We start from the raw sequence: 14289 nt of genomic DNA on the forward strand, positions 1-14289 counted from the left end.
GGCAATCCCCTTTTGGAAAGCCTCTTTTGGCATCCCACATCCACTCTTATATCCTCTAGTACAATTTGCACATAGTAGGCCCTCAATAAATATGCTCTGAGACTTGACCAACTAGGTACCACACTGGACAGTTCAGACTACAAAAATGCCATTTTCCCCTCTGTTCTTCCTCTGTTCTCCCATACCTCTCCCATTATTGTGCATTTGTTTTAAAGGTCTATTGACTTATCTGTTCCTACTGGATTGTTAGCAAGGACCTCTTAATTACCTATCAAAGAACCTGGCACCATAGGTGCCATAAATACGAGCCAAATAACATATGATTCATCAGAATCCCTGAATCTGTTTTCTCCCCTTATTCTTGTAAAGACTTTCTTTCCTCAAATGGAAGCTTTGAGAAAATTTCCCATGAATTAATTATCCTGATTTCACTTAGTTTTATGACTTAACCTTCTCATATTTCTCTACCCTAACAAGATGATTCTTAATTTTAATTCAAGACTCTTTCTGTGGGACTAGGAGCCACACTCTGTTGAGGATCTTTAGTGAATCTACTATTACATATTCAGTCTTTTTCACCATATGTTTAATTAAGGAACATATCAGATAGGGATGCCTGGGTGGGTCAGTTGGTTAAGTGGCCAACTTCAGCTCAGGCAATGATCTCGTGGTTCATGGTTCGTGAGTTTGAGCCTGTTGGGCTCTGTGTTGACAGCTCAGAGCCTGGAGCCTGCTTCGGATTCTGTGTCTCCGTCTCTCTCTGCCGCTCCCTGCCTCATGCTCTGTCTCTCTCTGTCTCTTAAAAAATGAATAAATGTTTTAAAAAACATAAAAAAAAGAACATATCAGATAGCCCTAGGCCCTGTGTCATTCCTGAAGAATGTGTCTCCACGTTGCTCCCCATGTAGGGAGGTTGTACTCAGACCTGGTCCTTTGCTGCTTTTTGGCTCTCCTCCTACAACTTCTCAGCTACATCTGCATGCAGCTCTTGATTTCTGGTCTCTTTTCCCTGATACCATGTAATTGGCTTGAACTTGGCTTCTTGTCTATACCCTTGCCTCCTGGCCCACAGCTGAGATGTACCCGCTGCTTGTATGGTCCCAATTCCATCATGCTCAAGGCAGTATGTGCAGCTGCCATTATCATTGCCTGCAGTGAGTACTCTCACTTTCCAACATTGCTTCCCATCAACTGACCCATTTGATCTTCATAGATGCCAGGGAAGGGAAGGCATTCATCATTGCAAAAGCTTTTCTATTTTTAAGGGGGTTGCAAACTTAATAACTATTTTTCTCATAACTGATTTTTTATTTCTCACCTACTAGATAGTGTGTTTTAAATTTACAGAGTCACTATAACTGAGTTTCTGGTGGTTTAATCAGTCTCTTTTGGGCATGCCAGTCTCTTTTAGGCAAATGCTAATTATATAAGATTTTCTCTTCCTCCCCTTACTCAACTCTAAGATACTGTCATGATGTCATGTGAGGGGGTGGAGGTGGGGAGAGTAGTGGTGAAAACGGGTTTTGGATTCAGATAGTGACCTCTGAATCGGTGGACCCTCACTGATCTCTGCAGTTGAGTGCCTGGTCTGGTCCCTGGAAATTGCAACTGCTGGTTGCTGACAGACCCATCTGCCTTGTGTGTCATTGTGTAGGCACCCATCACTGGACCTTGCCCCTGGATCTTGTTAGTCTACTGGGTTTTTCTAGATCTTTGCTTTCCTCACCAGGACACACAGAAACTTCTGGATCCCTTGCTTACTGCACACAGGCCAGGCAAGTCAGCAGATCAGACTTTTTGGTGTAGACAGATTCTTCCCACCAAATGCCATTGCTGGGCACCACACCACCTCTTCTCCCAAGGCTCACCAGAGGGAGCAAAGCAAAGGCCTTCTGCCTTCAGGATTCCCCAACATATTTAAGGCATTACCCTTTTGGAAGGGCTTCTGCCTAGGTCTTACTTTCTATCCCTGACTCTCTTCTCTTTGCTGCAAATCTCCCCTAAGCCAAAAGAGATAGCCTGACCTCTCCTTTCCTTCTTTATGATATTCCCCAAGTTACAAGGTCCTCCCTCAGGTCTTATCTTGAATTCTGTCTATCCCTGTCACTTTATAACTTCCATAGACAAAGTCAACATGGAGCTAAAAAAATATAGAAAATTGTATAGTCTTTTGACAAAGACCAAATTTCAGGATTATTTTTTTGCTGCAAACTTAAAACCTCTCCTTTGGATATTAAAAGCTGAATATTGAAACTCTCTTTATTTTTGCATTCCGGCTATAATATAATCCTAATGCCTTGGGCAGAATGAGCAAAGGTCACACATTAAGAAACGCAAAGGAGAAAAACTCATTAATATATATCAAAACATTCCCATTACAGTATTGATTCAGAGAAAATATATTAACTATAGCAAATTCCACTAATTTGGACTGAATGGTGAGGTCAGTCTGAATTTTCAAAATGTATAAGTTATTAACTATTAATAAAATAAGGAAAAGTAATATTAGAGTATGTAGAAAAAAATACTATTAAAGATAAGAAAAGCACAGCTATCACTGAACATTTGGAAGGGCTGGGCTCTAGGTATTTTTCTGTGTGTGCATACATTATACATGTATGTCAATACATCTAGATATGGATTTATTTTATACATACATGTAGTGTATGTATTAAGTTCTATACAAATATGAGCCAATTTATCTTAATAACTGATTTTACAGAGAAGGAAACAACACAGAAAAATATACTTGCCTGATAGTTGGTAACCTGTTTTGCTAGGTTTGCCTGGCTTTGGAATCCTAATGGATAACTTTCATAAACCTATTTTTTAAAAATGAATTCTATGAAGATACAACAAATGAAAAAATATAAGTAATATACTTGTAGAGAAATGACAATTCTTGAAAAAGTTTTATCGTGACACATGGTAGCTCCACTTGTGATGAGCACATCATAATGTAGAGAGAAGCTGGATCATGACGTACACCAGAAATTAATGTAACATTGTGTTTCAACTATACTCAAAAATTTTTTTGATGTTTTATTTTTGTATTATTAGATTAAAATGTTTCTATTGTTTATTTTCTTAACAAACACTTCACAAATGTTACGAGGAAATTTTAGTGACTAGTTTACCTAGCTATTCAGAAAGTTCACAGTAAACAGATTCACCTTAATGAATTTTTGTTGTATGATTTCCACAGAATTAACATAATCTTTCTTTATGACATTTGCCATTTTATCCACTTTCTCTAGCTACCTTATAATTATACATATCAAAATATTTAGTCAATTCATTAAAAAAAAGAGTCAAAGATTACAGACACTTAACATCACTTAACCAAATAGATACTTGAACTAACTGAATTGGCAAAATATAGAAAAATTCAAATTTTCATACCCTAGATTTAATAGTAAGATATAAAAACCAAAATATATGTGTAAATTACTTGCTTGAAAAAAAGACTTACTGTTCAATATAGGCAGAAATTTTAGACTAAAAGTGACTTTTGGATCACCTAGGTGGCTTAGTTGGTTAAGCATCTGACCCTTGATTTCAGCTCAGGTCATGATCCCAGGGTTGTGGGATCAAGTCCCGCATTGGGCTTCACACTGAGCATGAAGCCTGCTTGAGATTCTCTCTCTCTGTCTCTCTCTCTCTCTCCCTCTCTCCCTCTCTCTTTCTCTCTCTCTCTCTCCCTCTACCCTTCTCCCCTGCTCATTCTCTCTCTATATATAATAAAAATTTAAAGATAAAAAACCCTAAAAGTGATTTTTGAAAATTGGAAGGCAGCTATGCTCACCACTATGCTACCAACACCCACCGACTTTTGAAAATTGGAACTTTAAAAAATAAAAATTTTACCACAAACTATAACAAAATAATTAAATTTTTTTGAAATAGACAAAATGTCGGTAAAAGAATGATTAAAAATATTTTATTAAACTTAGTGTCCAGATCTTGGTTTCTAATACCATTCTCTAATAAAAGAAACCAGGGATCTTTAGAGAAATCCTTGTTCTAGGATGAGAGCAGGGAACATGCAAGATGAACCTGGGGTATCTTACATGCCAGAAAATAGGAAATTACTTAAAAAACAACTTACACACACTCACAATGGTGGGGTATGACAAAGGGACACAGGAGCCAACTGAAAGAGCTCCTAATGGCCAAATGTGGAGCAATTTGAGCAACAAAATAAAGTAGTATAGGATTGTATCCAAAGTATAAAATAAATATCCATGAATCATACCAGTATAAATAAATAAATAAATAAATAATAAAGGAGTAGAAAAAATTGCCCATGCAGAAGAATTCGGAATAATGTATGTACTATTCCACCTATAGGAGATGGAACATAATTTCCTACTTCACGAACAGGGGCTTCACATAGAGCTATCCTTCCAAAGGATACTGCGGGAAAAGAAGAGACTGCATGGAAAGAGGAGAAAAAGAGTAGTTGTATATTGGAAAAGCCTGACAAATACTACCTCAATTGGGTGATCAAGGTTAATATCAACAATGATAAATTATCTGTATAGTATGTACCTTTGATGTGATAGGGTGAAAATGACACTTTACCTCTGTGGTCTTCCTCCCTAAAGCCCTTAATCTCAGATCAGTCGTGAGAAAGACATCAAACAAATCCAAATGGGGGACATTCTGCAAAATAACTCACCAGTACTCCTCAAAACTATAAAGGTCATCAAAAACAAGGAAACTCTGAGAAATTGTCATAGCCAAGAGGAGTCTGAGGAGATAATGACAACTAAATGCAATCTAGTATCCTGGATGAGATCCTGGAATAGAAAAAGAACATCAGGTAAGAACTAAGAGCATCTAAATAAAGTATGGATATTAGTGGTGTATTAATGGTGTATCCATATTTGCTTATTAATTGTAACAAATGAATCATCTTAATTTAAGATATTAATGAGGGGTGCCTGGGCGGCTCAGTCGGTTAAGTGTCCGACTCTTGATTTCTGTTCAGGTCATGATCTCATGGTTTGTGGGTTCGAGCCCCACATCAGACTCTGCGCTGACCCTGCAGAGCCTGCTTGGTATTCGCTCTCTCCCCTCTCTCTTTGCCCCCTACCCCGCTTGCTCTCTCTCTCTCTCTCAAAATAAATAAACTTAAAAAAAAAAAAACTAAAAAAAAAGATATTAATGATAGGAGGGATGGGTGAGATAGGTGATGGGGATTAAAGAGTGCACTTACCATGATGAGCACTGAGTAACCTATGGAATTGTTGAATCACTATGTTGTACACTTAAAACTAATATAACAGTGTATGTTAACTATACTGGAATAAAAACAACAACAAAGAAGATATTAATAATAGGGGAAACTGGGTGTTAACTCTGTTCAATCTTCACATTTTTCTGTAAATCAAACTATTATGCAAAATGTTTATTTTTTTTAATGTTTATTTATTTTTGAGAGAGAGAGGGAGAGAGAGAGGAGGGGCAGAGAGAGAGGGAGGTGCAGAATCTGAAGCAGGCTCCAGGCTCTGAGCTGTCAACACAGAGACTGATGTGGGGCTGGAACTCAAGAACCATGAGGTCATGACCTGAGCTGAAGTCGGTAGCTCAACCGATTGAGCCACCCAGGTGCCCCTGAAAAATGTGCATTTTAAAAAAGAAGCTACACATGGAAATAGAGAACAGCACAGTTCTATACTTATATTCAGGAAACACATAAGACTGAAAAACATTGAACTATATTATAGGACACACTCAGTAAAATCTAATCTGTAGAAAAGACCACAGGACAAATGACTCAATTTATTTAACAAATAAATTGCAAGGAGGAAAATAGAGAAAGCTGAAGTATAAATTGAATTAAGAGACACAGCCAATCACAATGGGTGGATTTATTTGAAAACTTATTGAAACAAACTTCAAAAAAAATGACATTACAGAACAGTTGGAATATTGAGCACACACTGAATATTTGATGATATTAAGGAATTACTGCTAATTTTATTTTGAGTGTGATTATGCTACCGTGGTTATTTTCTCAATATCTTTATGTTTAGAGATACGTATTGAAACACTTGAGAATTAAATTATATAAACTCTGATATTCACACCAAAATAATATGGGATAACGAACTGTTGGGTAGGGGTCCAGGTGAAGCAATATTGACCATGAATTAATTGTTAATTGTTGAAGTTAGGTTAGGTATATGGGAATTCCTTATATTATCCCATATGCTTGTGTACATGTTTAAAATTTTCTGTAATAAAAAGTGAAAAGAAACAAAAACTACAAAGTGAAAATAACTGCCTAATAAGCCTTACTGTATAGTACTCTATTTCTAAATAGTAAAGTGTTTTCCACCTACACATCACCAATTCTCAAAATAGCAGCTTCAAGATAGAAAGTGACATTTAAGCTGTGTCTACAGGAAGCCAAAAACCTACTGGTTGATTTGATTAATTCAGACAAAGAGCTAGTCAGTTTTGCAGAGGGGGAAAAAAATCAAACTGTTCATTTCATTGAGTTTACTGAATAATGCCTTGAATAGTGCTATGTACATAATAAGTGATTAATATTTGCTGGTCAATAAATCAGTGAATTTAACATTTGTTCTGGCACGTTAATGGAGACACAATTTGGCTGTGAACACCAATTGTAAGAGAACTTGGAAACAAGGTAAAAGGCTAGCTCTAGGCAAAACTATGGAGAGTGCAACATTTATTTATAGAATACTCATGTGCAAAGGACGTCAGTGCAAGCACACAACCAAAGTTCATGACAAGAACAAGAACCAGCTTATAAAACTATCATTAGATTAAGTTTTGATTAAATTCTACCAGAAGTTGTTACAATGTATATTTGTGCTAAATGGTATTTCAATGACTTATATACTACATATGTTTTTTTAAGCATCATGTGAGGACCCTAATGTATGACCCTTTAAAATTTACAAAGCACTTTCATATTGTGGTATATCATGTTACCTTCTTTTGTGAATCAGACAAAAAATAGGTAACATTATCTCTGTTTTTCAGGTGAAGGATAGGCTCTGGGAGACTCCCAGCATTGTCAGTGCCAGAAGCAGAGGAATGGGGACTGGAACCCAGGTGTCCTGGCACCAAGTCCAGTGCTCCTTGTTATACTTAGCCATCTCTCAAGGGGAAATACATAATATACTCCTGGTGCTTCTACTTGGATTATATTGGAAATAAAGTTGGCATGAATAAATATCTCTAGTTTACGAACACAAATAACCTCCTTTTTTGCCAATCTCTACTATTTAAATAGTGTCAGTATACTAGTGGTTCTTCTTAATAAGTGTCTATTATAAATAGTCAATATTCTGGGCAACGTAATGCTTGATTAATATTACATTCTGTTTTCTCAGTGATGCACAGTTGAAATCCAGAAACTAAGCTCTGTGAGGATGGTAAACATTCTTCTCAACATTAAATCCTTTGATGTTGAAAAAGAATATGCATTAAAGTATCCTAAAATATTATATAATAACTTTATAATATCAGTTAACACAAAGCTCATCATTCTGGTCCATTATTTGGCAAATGGCTTTATTCTTTCATAGTTTCTTCTTACCTGAGGACTTCTGTTCCTCCCCAGTAGATGTAGTCCACTTACCTATCATGACTTTACTGCTGCTTGATTTCACTTTCTAGCCTATTTTATGTGCGAGGAAAATCATTCATAATAGCTTGTGTGTGACTGTTTTTCACCTCTAGTCAATGACCATTTCTATTCAAACTATTTTAAACGATGTTTTGGAATCGGTCCATCCCTTGCCTTTGCGTATATTCTATATCTTTTTCTAACTTTCCCAAATGACTCACTTTTTGCTTTTGTTTTTAATTAGAGGTTCTTCTTATGGTTTCTTCCTGAGTATCCCCTTTGGAGCTAGGCAGATATTGTTTTGCACAGCAGAATGTCCAGCTGAGAACAAAAATACAGACCTGTGTTTTTTGCAACAATGTTTAAGTGGGTTTAATCAGAATGCAGTTTTACAGTTCAAATATATCCATATTTCAAAGACCACAGAACTTAACATTATATGCTCTCTTTTTCAGCAATGTGAACAAACCAAACTGTCAAACACTGAACCAGTGGAAAATGAATGTACTTCCAAAATCATTTCCCTGATCCACTGCAAACAGCTTGATCACATTGGAGAATGTGACCCATGCAGTTGCTGAAGCGTGTTTTCCCACTATACCTCATGCAGAAAAATCAAACTAAGAGTAATCTTGAAATGTCACTTCACAAACAAACTGAAGAAACTGGAAGAGATAAACTAGGATTTCCCCTGGTGGGCCATGCAGAGTGGCAGTGGGTACCTGGGAGAGCCCTAGAAACTTGGGGGGAGGGTCAAAGACCAGGACCTGGTGCTGAGCTTCAGGGAATGAATCTTCCTAGAGCATTCCCACTGGTGAATCAGGATACCATCTGCATATGTCATCAAGTGGCTCGCTTCCCGCCTTTGCCAAATATATTAGATTTTTATTGTTGCAGTAACAAATCGCCATACGCTGAGTGGATTAAAGCATCACAAATTTATTTTTACAGTTCTGGAGGTCAAAAGTCCAGTAAGGATCTCACTAGATTAACATAGATGTGTCAGCAGAGCTGTGTCTGCTTTTGGAGGTTAGCATAGCAGGTGGAGTCTCTCTCATAACAAGTTTCACTGACTCTTTTGTCACCATACCTTTTTCTCTGACCACCTTTGGAAAAGGTCTCTGCTTTTAAGGATTCGTGTGATTAGATGGGGCCCACCTGGCTATTTCAGGATAATTTCCCCATCTCAAGGTCTGTAACCTTAATCATAGCTGCAAAGTACCCTTGTTATGTAAGGTAACGTTCACAGATTTGGGGGGACAGGAAATAGGTTTTTTAGGGAGTCATTATCCTGCCTACCACACCAAGTAAAGAAAGAGTAGGATAATCTTTATCTTTCTGGCCTCCACCTTCCTGATCTTAACCCACACTGACTGGATCTGGGCCTACTACTATACATTCCAACATATTCTAACACTACCCCCTTCTTATTGCTTAGTTTTATTTAGCTCACTGGCTTGAAAACCATACCATCTATGATTTCCCTTATTATCCTCAACAATATCTAGGATGTGGAAAATGTATAAGAAATAATGTGCTTTTTGTGTTTACTGTAAAAATATGTGTTGGGGCGCCTGGGTGGCGCAGTCGGTTAAGCGTCCGACTTCAGCCAGGTCACGATCTCGCGGTCCGTGAGTTCGAGCCCCGCGTCAGGCTCTGGGCTGATGGCTCAGAGCCTGGAGCCTGTTTCTGATTCTGTGTCTCCCTCTCTCTCTGCCCCTCCCCCGTTCATGCTCTGTCTCTCTCTGTCCCAAAAATAAATAAACGTTGAAAAAAAAAATTTAAAAAAAATAAAAAAAAAATATGTGTTAATTCTCAGTAACAATCTTGCATCTACACATCAGTTGTCTCTTGGGGTAGGGGCCTAAATTTTTTTCCAAAATGAAACATACGCATTAAAACAGCAGTATGAGATGGTCATAATATACTTAACAATGGCAACCAATTTGGATTCTTTGAATAAATAAAACTGTGAATAGATGGGTTTCTTTAGATGAGGACCTTTAGAGAACTCCCACCTTCCTTTTAGTCTGTGCCCTGTGTAGCGTCAGGAGGACAGAAGATTATTGTATTGTGTTCTTAGGACCAAATGAATAAACATCATTTGCCTATTAAAAGTTACGGTATTTTATTTTTAACGTTTATTTATTTTTGGGACAGAGAGAGACAGAGCATGAACGGGGGAGGGGCAGAGAGAGAGGGAGACACAGAATCGGAAACAGGCTCCAGGCTCTGAGCCATCAGCCCAGAGCCTGACGCGGGGCTCGAACTCATGGACCGCGAGATCGTGACCTGGCTGAAGTCGGACGCTTAACCGACTGCGCCACCCAGGCGCCCCACGGTATTTTATTTTTAAAGAACTGTGCTGGGGGCGCCTCGCTGGCTTAGTCAGAACAGCATTGATTCTTGATGCTGGGGTCGTAAATTCAAGCCTCATGTTGGATATAGAGATAAATAAACGAATAAATAAAAACTTAATAAAATTGTTTAAAATTTTTCAGTTTTTCTGTGCTGACAGCTCAGAGCCTGAAGCCTGCTTCAGATTCTATGTCTCTGTCTCTCTCTTCCCCTCCCCCACTCATGCTCGTTTTTCTCTCTCAAAAATAAATAAAAACAAAAAATAAAAGAAAAGAAAATTCAGCTTAAAAAAAGAACTATGCTAATACAAGTTTTGAAGTAGAGGATATGTATCTTGGTTACAATTTTACCGATGAATGACATTAAGTTTTTTTACATTATATAAATTGAAGACAAAATTGAATTTACCTTGATGTTAATTAAGCTTAAGCTTAAGTCCCCTAATTTTGTATTAGTAGTATTTGATCATAGTTTTCTAAAGACTATCAAAAATGCATAGGTTTAGGACCCCATAAAACTTGGGTCCACCACTGACTAGAGCACTTTCCTGTTTGAATTGCCTAAATGTTTAATAATAATATTTCTTTAAAATAAATATATTTGGTCATATTATTTTGCTATTTTCTATATCTTAGGTGTGATAGACTATTTGTTCACAATTGTTTATTCCTCTCCACTTTTCCATATTTCCTTTAAAAAAATTTTTTTAAGTTTATTTGTTTTTGAGAGAGAGAGAAGGGGGGAAGAGAACATGAGTGAGGGAGGGGCAGAGAGAGAGGCAGACACAGAATCTGAAGCAGGTTCCAGGCTCTGAGCTGTCAGCACAGAGACAGACAGGAGCCTAGAACCCACGAGCGATGAGATCATGACCTAAGTCAGACACTTAACTGACTGAGCCACCCAGGCTCCCCACCATATTTCCTCTTAATACAACATATTTCCTCACCCTACTGACTTCGGATTTGCTTGGCCAATGGAATGTGGGCAGATGAGTATGCTGTGTCCCAGCAGAACAATGTCCTTGTGTAATTTGGCTCTGTCTCTTAGCTTCTGCTCTCTACTATGAGTATTACCTGAGTCCCAGAACGAGAAGACATGTAGAACCCAGACAAACTCAGCACAAGCCCTGTGAATCTTTAGCCTTCATGTAATGTGAAAGAAAAATAAATATTTGTGGGTGCACTGAGATTTGGCTATTGTTTGTTATTGTAGCAAAGGCCAAGAGTGATTGTCATTCTGTTTACTCTTTTATTTCACAGTAAGGAATCTGTTCATCTATCTGTCATCTATCTATCTATCTATCTATCCACTCTAGTATTTTCCTGGATTTGCAGTATACATATTACACTCTTTGGTTGCCTGTAACTAGCATACTTATTGATGGTTGCCAAGGACTGAGTCATTAAACACATGCCTTTTCTTCCCTGGAGAGTCCTGTGTGTGTGTGTGTGTGTGTGTGTGTGTGTGTATTTCCTTTCCTTCTTTTTCTTCTTCTTCTTTTTTTTTTTTTTAAAGAAAATTGGCAGGTACACAGGGAAGGAAGCTTGTATCATTGGGGACTTCAGATCCCAGGACTGTGCAACATGCTCACCATTTTCTGAAAATGCAAAATCCATCTCTGTATGTTTTCTTGAAGTTATTTCATAAAATATGTGGTTTTTTCTAATTATTTTTAATTATGCCCCTATAGAATTAGTGCAAATTTCCCCTACTTGTTTATCTGAAAACCTATTATGTGAAGTGAGGCTACGTCCCCTGATGGGTACTATTTACATTTTAAAGCTTCTAAGGGGTCTCTTTTGTGGATGCTCTCCAGTGTAGCCAAATTAATGTCATTTCAATTTTTTTTATTTCCACATTATTTACCCAATTAGTAATAACAGATGTTATTTGTGTGTAAGTTCATTAAATACATTATTTCCTTAAACATACAAGGTTATCAGGAAATCTATCCTTTCCCTGAAAAGTGTTATGATTCTAAACCATCAACTTTTTTGACTATGTATATAATGAGATATCTTAATATGTATCTGTTGAAAAACTCACTCTTGGTAGAAAAATGACCTGTTTTTGAAAAGCAGTAGGATATTCTCTTTATTTTACAATTGCTTTGATGGGCCTGACTGAATGTGTACTCCATGGCCCTGTTTCAAAACACTCCTAAATTTGAATTGTGAAAAAAAATCTTTATTTAAAAAAAATTTTTTAGAAATAACCACTCACAGTTATGTAAAATCTTAAAGCTATTTAATATATCTTAAATTTAAGCAAAAAGAATAAAAAGTTAATGTTCAATAAATTATGTTAAAAAATAACCCAGGATATAGAGAATGCTAGAATTATCTTTATACCTTTTTGTATATGTGTGTGAGTTCAAATGTATGCTTACTCTAAAATAAAAATGCCCAAGAAAGATTTAAAGGGAGGTTATATCATAAATTATGGTAGGTATTCAACAAATGTTGAGAGAATAAGTTGGACTGAGGTAGAAAAATGTATCTTTTTTTTCAGGGGATAAGAAAATGGAAAAAGGCACTTTTGGAACATTGCAATATCTAAATTTAGGTTGCATTGATACATACTCAGAATTGATTGTGGAAAGAGCACCTCTAATGGCTTGACTATATTTTTCTTGTATTTGACTAAATGTTCTTTTAGCAAAAAAGTTTTATTTCTTTAGGTCAAGACTAGTGGTGTGTACGTAGCCATCTGTGAACTCTGTTGTCTGAGACTGACTTTTCCATTAGTGAAGACAGAGCCATGTAACTCACCAGGCATGAGGCAGATCCTATCAGCACTGGATCCAAGCATGAGGGAGCTGCGGCATGAATCTTAGCTCTTCAAGTGCCAGGACCCTTTGGTCAAATACTCATTTTTTCTAAATTTCAGTGTCTTCACTTGTAAACGAGAAATACAATGCTCCATCATACAATTGCTATAAAATTTAAGATTCTGGAAGTAAAGTGTAGTAGTGGGCTAAATAGTGGTCCCCCAATAAAGATACTCATGTCATAATCCCTGGAGTCTGTGAGTGTTACCTTATTTTATAAAAGGTCTTAGATATTTAATTAAGTTAAGCATCTTGACATGAGGAATCATCTTGGCTTGGCCAGCTGGGCCCTAAATCCAAAGACAAATGTCCTTATAAGAGTGAAACAGAGGGACATAAGATAGAAGAGGAGAAGGCTATTGAAGGCAGAGATTGGAGGAAAGTCGATACAAGTCAAGGAATACCTACAGACATCAAAAGCTGGAGGAGGCAAAGAATGTATTATCCCTTAGAGCCTTTGAGGGAATACAGCCTCTCTAAATGGTGGCATCTTGATTTCAGATGTCTGACTTCTAGAAGTGTGAGAGAATGAATTTTTGTTTTAAGCTACTCAGTTTGTAGTGATTTGTTACAGTAGCCATAAGAGACTAATACATAAAGTTTGTGGTTTATAATAGGTTTTTGAATAAATATAAAATTTGTCCTTTTATTCCAAACCCATCATCACTAGAGGGTACATTTTATTTATTTATTTATTTATTTATTTATTTAAATGTTTATTTTTGAGAGAGAGAGAGAGAGACAGGGAGACAGAGTATGAGCAGGCAAGGGGTAGAGGGAGAGGGAGACACAGAATCCAAAGCAGGCTCCAGGCTCCAAGCTGTCAACGCAGGGCTTGAACTCACAAACTGTGAGATCATGACCTGAGCCAAAGTCTGACACTTAACCAACTGAGCCACCCAGGCAACCCTAGAGAATACATTTTAAAAAGGTACCCAACATTCAAATGGTTCACATTTAGGGACTTTGAAGTTATCCAGTTAATTAAATCACTGAATGTGAGTTTCTACATTTCTATGGTCCTTAATGGTGAACGGAACAAATACAGGGTAGCCCTTGGAGTCTGGAAGCATCAACACAAAAGTAGTCCAGTGTATGTCAGTGGGAGAGATACTGACATTAAGGGCTAGAAAATTAATTTAGGAAATAGTCTCAAGCCAAGCAATATCTCTAGCATTTTTCTCCCCTGCCCATTAAATGCCAGTAGTACCCTCCCAATCATTGTGACAGCCCCGAATCTCCCACCTTTCCAATTGCCCCCCAGCTGTGATACACTCCTCATTTGGCCCACAGGTCTGCACTAGGTTCGCACTGTCCAATCTAGGTCAGGCCTCTCAGGCTTGCTCTATATGTCTTCAGAAAAATGACTCTCAGCCTTGCCATCTGTCCCCCCAAAACTTTGTCTAAACTAGCCCCATAGTTGCTTCCTACTTTGTACATCCTAAAGTAGGCTACCCCTTCCCATCCTGGCCCCACAAAACTCACTCTTCAG

This window comes from Lynx canadensis, chromosome B2 (assembly GCF_007474595.2).
Source record: "Lynx canadensis isolate LIC74 chromosome B2, mLynCan4.pri.v2, whole genome shotgun sequence".
Lineage (NCBI taxonomy): Eukaryota > Metazoa > Chordata > Mammalia > Carnivora > Felidae > Lynx > Lynx canadensis.